Source organism: Chelonoidis abingdonii, unplaced genomic scaffold (genome assembly GCF_003597395.2).
Source record: "Chelonoidis abingdonii isolate Lonesome George unplaced genomic scaffold, CheloAbing_2.0 scaffold0937, whole genome shotgun sequence".
NCBI lineage: Eukaryota > Metazoa > Chordata > Testudines > Testudinidae > Chelonoidis > Chelonoidis abingdonii.
This window is the reverse complement of record NW_027425198.1, coordinates 7,684-15,089: the sequence shown is the minus strand read 5'-3', so window position 1 is coordinate 15,089 and position 7,406 is coordinate 7,684. Positions and strand designations below refer to the sequence as shown.

At 51.3% G+C, this 7,406-nt stretch overlaps 1 non-coding gene across 1 annotated transcript; it reads right to left on the bottom strand.

The window, feature by feature from the left end:
- Positions 1-1,942: 1,942 nt before the first annotated feature.
- Positions 1,943-2,014, bottom strand: TRNAQ-UUG (transfer RNA glutamine (anticodon UUG)). The gene has a single exon. It is a non-coding gene; the product is annotated as a tRNA-Gln (tRNA).
- Between the last annotated feature and the right edge of the window lie 5,392 nt (positions 2,015-7,406).

The window sequence follows — 7,406 nt, the reverse complement described above, 5'->3', positions numbered from 1 at the left end:
GACCAACAAATCTGAAATCACTGATAACCAGGTCTAAGCATTAGTCTGCTTTGGGACATGGTCTCTCATGCAAGAAACTGCCGAGCTGCGTAGCAGTGAGGCTCCCCACTAACAGCTGAAATCAGGAGAGCTGTGTGAAGTGCGGCCCAGGGGTGCCTGAACAGGGGGGAACAACACCCAGGACTTTAAAAATGGGAGGGTCTCGCCTTGCCACTTTGTAATGACGTAAGGGTGAATGATGGGGGAGGGACGGAGAGCAGTGAGCTGGAGGAGGGGTCTTGGGATAGAGCAGCTAGGAGGGGGCCTTGGGGAGAAGGGGTGGAGGGCGTGGCCTGATGGAAGGTGGGGCTACTGTTTGGGCTTGGTGGCCCCACTTTTAGGCAGGGCTGCCCGGGGGGGGCAAGGGGGCAATTTGCCCCCTGCAGTGGCCCGCAAGCCCGGCCGAGATTCCTCCTGGCTAAGGGCCTTTTTAAATTTTACTCACGGCAGCGGTCCGGCTTTGGATGCACTCCACAGCGGTCTTTCAGTGGTGCCAGACGCAGTGCAGTGAAGACCTGCTGCACTGAAGACTCGGATGCCCACTGAGTACAAAGCCAGGGGTGGCTCCTTTTTTATGTCCGCTCCCCCTTTGCCCCAGCCCGAATCCTCTGGGGGCCCTGCTTTAGGAGCCTGTTCCGTTCTGGTGACCACAAGATCCCAGAAAGAGAGGTGTCAGCAGAGCGTGACAGGGTGGAACGGCAAGTGGCGCAATGTGCCAGACAGCGAGGGAGAAAGGCTTTCCCGCGGAGGTGAGAGTTGAACTCTGGGTTTTCATTGACTCCAGGACAGCAGCGTGGGTGAGGTGCAGTGAAGGGAGGGGCACATCCACAGAGCTTTTGGTGTCTGGATTTAAGAGCCGGGCAAAAGGCCACTGCCCAGCGGCTGTGGGCAGGTGTTTGCTCATAGTGTGTGTATGAATCCTCATTGTGGTGTTTTCCAAGTTAATACAAGGTGATTTCTCCTTTTTATTAAAGTTTCTTTTCTACACTCAGTGGTTGTGAGTGGGAAAGTATCGCCTCTTAGAGCACCCAGTGGCAGGCTAGTTCCCCAGGTTACTGGGTGGGGGCTTAGGCAAGATGTGTTTGTATTGTGAAGAGAGCCCAAGCACCACAACAGGGAATTGTAACTTCACTTCAGAGTAAGAGCAGAGGTCTGCCAGCTGAGCTAGCCAGCGCCTAAATTATTAACCCCTTTCACCGACAGAGCAAACACCGGTACTTCTGTGCTTCTCAGCAGCTGGGAAAGAGCCTCTTGGGGAAATATCTCCGCCCCACCTCCAAAAAAGGAGCCCCTGAGTGGGAACGGTCAGAGGCCTACCTGCTTTTCAACCACCTTGTGATGCTGGCCACAGAACGAATGCTGGTCTGTGGGTGCCTTCAGTGGGGTTTGGCATGGCAGAGAGCAGGCTGGCGAGTGTCTTTGTGGCTGTCTCTGCGCCACACATAGACATGTTATCTCCTCCTTTGCCTGCCCTCGTTGCTCTGTGGCTTTTAAGCCTTCCCTTGGAGCTGTCAGCACCAGCCGCCTCTGCTCTAGGTGCCCAGGCAGAAAGGTGTGTTGGGCTCCAGCTGGACTCTTCCTCCTCCTGCCTAGCCCTGATTAGAAGCCTGGCCCTGGCACTCCTTCCTTGAATGCCATGTGGCAAGAGGAAGAGTTGGCAGCTGCAGGGACCAAAGTGTGGACTCAGGTGAAGCAGTGAGAAAAACCATATGTCAACCCGCAGGCTCTCAGCCAGATGTTAAGTTCAAGGACCCAACCTATAGCAGCCAGCCATTGAACGCGGACCAAAGACCTATCTCCGAGTGGGCATCAGTCACCCAGCAGGAGGAAAAAATCCCTCTAGTTCCCTGAGAAAGGGAGCCAAAGCACATAGCTCATGCTTTGCAGAAACCAATTGCCCAGGAGGTCCCACTGAGATTTAAACTCAGATTCCAGGATCCAAAGTCCTGAGTGCTGCCCATTACACCATGGGACCTGCTGCCATTCATTTTCTAGACCCTGTGACTCTCAGCTGGCTGGTTGTACCCTGCACTTATTGCTTCCCACTAGCCTTCCTCTTGGGACCTCTCTCCTCCTCCATCGACTGTGGTCCTGCACTATCAGATCGGGTCCTGCCTGATCCCACTCCCCCTGCTTTGTCTCCATTCCCTGCAGGCCACAAAAATGTTAGGGAGCGCCTCCTTCACTCGTGCTCCTGCTCATATGGCCAGCTGCACCTCATCTCCTGGAACTCGGCCAGCTGTCGCTTGATCCGTTGTACAGTCACACACTGACTGGCTCCCCAGCCTGGATGCTCTTGTGGAAATCCCACAGGCGAGCTGCAGGACTTGGCACCGTTGGTTTCTTTAATGTTGTGGTGTTTCCCAGCCGCTGGAACAAAGCGCCAACAAAGCGGGGTGGGGGGGCGGTGGGGGCTCTGGGATGGAGTTAGGGTGTGGGTGGGGTGGAATCTGGGCTGGGGCAGGGGTTGGGGTGCAAGGGGGCAGTGGTGGTTCTGGGAGGGAGTTTGGGTGCATGAGTGCAGGTTCTGGGCTGGAGCAGGGGTTGGGGTGTGGGGTGGCACCTATCTCAGGCAGCTCCTAAAGTGACCACACCCCCCTCTGCACAACTCCTACATGAGGAGGCTGGGGGGTCTCTGGCACACTGCCGCAGGCACACCCCTGCAGCTCCATTGCTGCAGTTCCAATGCAAGAGTGGCACTTGGGGCGGGGCAACGTGCAAGAGAACACCCCACAGGGCCGCGGGAGTGCCAGATGCTTCTGGAGTGGTGCCCGTGGAAGTGAGGGTGAGCAGGAATCTGCTTTAGGCACGGTGCTGCTGGTAGTGGTGGCAGGAGCCCCGGGCCCTTTCAAATGCTTGGGGCCAGCTGCTCAGGCTTTCGATGGGAAGCAAAGGGAAGCCACAGGAGTGGTCATGAGCAGTTCTGGGAGTCTTTGGGGGCTCCTGGATAGGCAGCAGAGAGGTGCAGCCTCACCACAGAGTCTGTTTCCCTGGAGGGGAGAGGGGCTGCAGGGTGATCTCCACCTCGGGCATCCAGGAGCCTGTGCTCCCCACTGCCATGCTGGAGCCTCCACATTTATTTATTGGAAATAAATTTGCAGAATTTTAAACTATTTGCACAGAATTTTATTGTGCAGAATCTCCTGAGGAGTGAAACCGACTCAGGGAACCTCCTTGGATTGTCACTGCTTGGTTAACCACTCAGCCACCAACACCAGTGCACAGAAAGAGTGCCAAGCCCTACTGCTATGTGGGAGTGGGGCTGGGTCGGGTCATACACATTCAGACTGTCAGCTCCCCCAGCTACAAACCGCTGCTGATTTCCCTTTAGGACATTAGCTTACTGACAAGGTTTGTCTGTTGTCTTTTTTATCTCATGCTGCTAGTTAGAAGGATCAATATTATTTTTTATTTTTTTTTCAAAAATACACAACCCTAAACCTGCTTTTAGCATCAGAATAATTTAGTGTCACCTTATTTTGCCTGCCCAGACAAAAGAAGAGCTTTTGTAGTTTTCCTGTCAGAGGATGAAAACAAACATGTGTCGGTCCGGGCGCTCTAGGCACAGCAAAGCAAGCATGCTTGGGGCAGCCCATGTGCAGGGCGGCAGCTAGGAGAGATCCAGCTGGGAGCTGAGAACACAGGGGGCCCTGGAAGCTGTAGTTCCTTGTTAGCTCCCTGCCTATAGAGCCAGCCTGGAGCAGGGAAAGAACTCATTTCCCAGCATTCCCTTGGCCACTACCAGGGAGTGGAGGGAGTATGGTAGCTGAAACCTCATGCTGCAGCTTGCTGTGAATGGAGAGCTCACTGCATCAGTAGGCGGGGTGGCACTGTGAATGGCAACAAGTGTGCCCAAGGGTAGAAGGCTTGGCCCAGAATCCCCTTGGAAGACATCCCCAGACTGGATTAGGGACACTGGTGTGACCCCACCTGCAGCCCCAGAAGGAAAGGGGGGTAATGGACAGTGCCCCTCTCTTATGAAGCCTAGCAAGGGAGGTATGTGGTCCCACTAGAATTTAAAATGAAAAGTAAGGAAGGGAGGCTTATGACCTGGGCAGCTTTAGATACAGTACGGCATGTAGGAGGATTTCCACTTCTGAGCCATGGAAGCAGAAATTGACTTTTTTTCCAGATTTAGCTATTGAGGAATCTAGCACTGCCTTTCCAGATTTGAACACCTCAAAATTCAGAGAGTGCTCAAGCTCAGTTTGGGCAGCTGGTACTTCATTTCTCCCAAACAAATATACTGATCACTAATTTGCTGTAGAAAAAGTAGGATAAAATTGAGCAAGAAATGCTTCCCAGAGTTTTTAGGACTGGAATTGCTATTTTCAAACAGCCATTGCCTTTTTGTTTGTTTAAAAGGAAAGACAGTGATATTGCATGGAAATTCCCCATAGAAACAAAAGTGAAGAAAGAATATAAAGGCACCTCAACTTCTCCTCATTTATGGGGAGTCCACATATGCATCCAGATATCTCCAGTCACACAATGAAATTGTTCCACTTTACTGCAGCTCTGTAACCATGTGGGAACCAATCCTTGTGTTCTGTGCACTCCAAAATCCTGCTGAATGACCCCTCGGAGCAAGTTACCAGTGACCCAGGGCTGGGAGAAGGAGTGTGCAGGTGGGGGAGAGCCCAGGTGGGTGGCAGGGGTCAGGTGGGGCAGAGCCAGCTGAGGCGGCAGGGGGTGTGGGTGGGGACACTGAGGGGGGAGATCCCAGAGCTGGGCAGCTGGGGGGTGCGAGGCCCGGCTGGCTTGGCAGGGGTGAGTGTGTGAGGAGGAGCCCAGGGCTGGCGCAGGGGTGGGGTCAGGGAGAGAGCCCAGGGCTGGGGCAGCAGGGGGGTAGGGGGTGGGCCAGAGCGGGGACGGGAGGGGGTAGACCAGGGCTCGGGCACAGGGGATGGGACAACAATTTTTTTTGTGCTTGGGGCAGCAAAAACCTAAGACCGCCTGCTCCACATACGAAGTGGTAGGAGAGGATCATTATTATCCCTACTTGAAAGAGGAGAAGCTAAGGCTGAGAAAGGAGAATTGACTTGTCTTAGGTTCACACAGCCAGTCAGTGCAGAGTGGATAAGGACCCAAGAGCCCTGATTTAAACTAACCATCGGATCTTGAATTTCATACTTGAATGACCTGAGTAAAGTGCTCTCAATGAGCTCCAGATCACAACAGTGCACAGTAATATTCAGCAAGTATTGAGGAGAATGCAATGTTAGAGAGCATCGAAACTGTCGAGACCCATTAATCAGAGAAGCAGCAAAATTACATCAACACATAAGTGTTATGATTATTTCTGATCTTAAAAAAGAACAAACAAGACCTGAGTCTCCTCCCTGTCAATAACCCCTGCTCAGCCAATCAGGTAAGACTGAGGATGGAAGGCTGAGTTCTCACAGAGAGCCCAAAGGATGGCCCAGGTCACTGTGGGGATCACTGCCCAAGCACATTCAGCCCCACATTTGTGGACCTCCAGAGTGGGACCTGCCGAGCACCCCCGCAAACCACACACAACCCACACACACACACACGCAGAGGGGCACCAGAAGCAAGAGAAGAAGAGAAAGGAGGAGGATGGATGGAGGAAGGTGAAACAAAAAGACAAACCCTAATGTTCCAGTGATTCTAAGGGATAAAAATCCAGTGAGAATAAAATTCTGCTCCTTAAGCTCGTGTTTCCATGCCTGAGAATTCAACTGTCACCAGAGGATCAGACTGAACAGGTTTCAACCTCAGGAGGCTACCTCTAAACAGGGAGGCTGTTTCTAGTAAAATCAGGAAAAGGGAAAGGAGAAAACTCAAAAGGGTCCTCCTGGCTCAGAGTACTGAACCCAAATACTTCTCAGTCTCTGAAGAAACTGGAAAGGAACTTGCTGAAGCAAAGCCACAGGGGTCTCTGAGGTTTCCTGGCCCTCCCCCTCCTGCCTGGCTGATGTCAGCATCTCTCTGTGAGGTCACCACCTCCACACCATCTTTAACCAATAGTCTGAGTCCTGCAAAAGGCCTTTTGATGTCACTGCCCACCCTCCCTTGCTGTGCTAATGTCTGCCCCCTGGCCAGGAGCTTTTGGAGGTTTTGGAGCTTGTCGTAAACAGATAGTAGGAGTTGATAGAACAGAAGTACTATTATAATCTTCTTTTGAACTGTAAAAGGGTTAAACAAGTTCAGTAAGCCTGGCTGTCATACCTGACCGAGGACAAATCAGGGGACAGGATACTTTCAAATCTTGAGGGAGAGAAGTTTTCTGTGTGTGCGTTAGTTTTTGGTTGTTTGTTGTTCAAACTCTGGGGCCAGAAAGACCAAGACGTGCAACCAAGGTTTTCCCCCCCTCCCCTTTCCAAATCTCTCCGAAATCAGGCTCTTAATAAGTTCAGAATAGTGAGTTCCTAAGGTAGATTAAAGTAAAGTTAGACTTATGCTTGTTTTCTTATTTGCAAATGTGCATTTGGGCGGAAGAGTTCAAAATTTGTTTTTGCGAAAAGGATTTTAATTTATACTTGTATTCTTAGGCTGGGAGGGTATTTCCAGTGTCTTATAGCTGAAATGCCTGGTACCTAATCCATCTTAAATTAGCAAAGAATATTTTTACTGTTTTTTTCTCTCTTAATTAAAAAGCTTTTCTTTTTTAAAGAACCTGATTGTTTTTTTATTCTGTGAGACCGCCAGGGGACTGGGTCTGGATCATCAGGAATTGGTGGGAGAAAGGAGGGAAGGGGGAAGAGAAAAGATAATTTCTCTCTGTGTTAGGATTACTGTCTCTCTCAGGGAGAGTCTGAGAGGGGGAGAGAAGAAGGCGGGGGAAGGGCATTTCCTCTATGTTAAAGTATTCAAGGAGTTTGAAAATCACGTGATCTTCCAGGGTAACCTGGGAGGGGAAGCCGAGACAGGAATGGTGGGGAAAGGATTTCTTTCTTATGTTTAAGAATCCAGAGGGTCTGGGTCTTGGGGTCCCTGGGCAAGGTTTTGGGGGAACAAGAGTGTCCAGAGGCACTGGGAATTCCTGTTGGGCAGCGCTAACAGGTTCTAAAGCTGGTAAGTCCAGCTGTAAGAGGAAATTCATGCTCGTACCCCATCCTTGGACGCTAAGTTAGAGTGGTGAATTATACCATGACATAGGAAGAGCTACTGCCACTGTGCACACCCACTCAAGAGCGGTTAGTTCTAAGGAAGCAAGCACAGCTAGACGGAAAACATCAGACGCTGCTTCCCAATGTGTCAAGTATCAGAAGGGTAGCTGTGTTAGTCTGGACCTGTAAAAGCAAGCAGAGAAATCCCGTGGCAACCTAATATAGACAACAGACGTTTTGGAGCAGAGCTTTTCTGGGTGAAATCCCACTTCGTCAGATACATCAATGATGAAG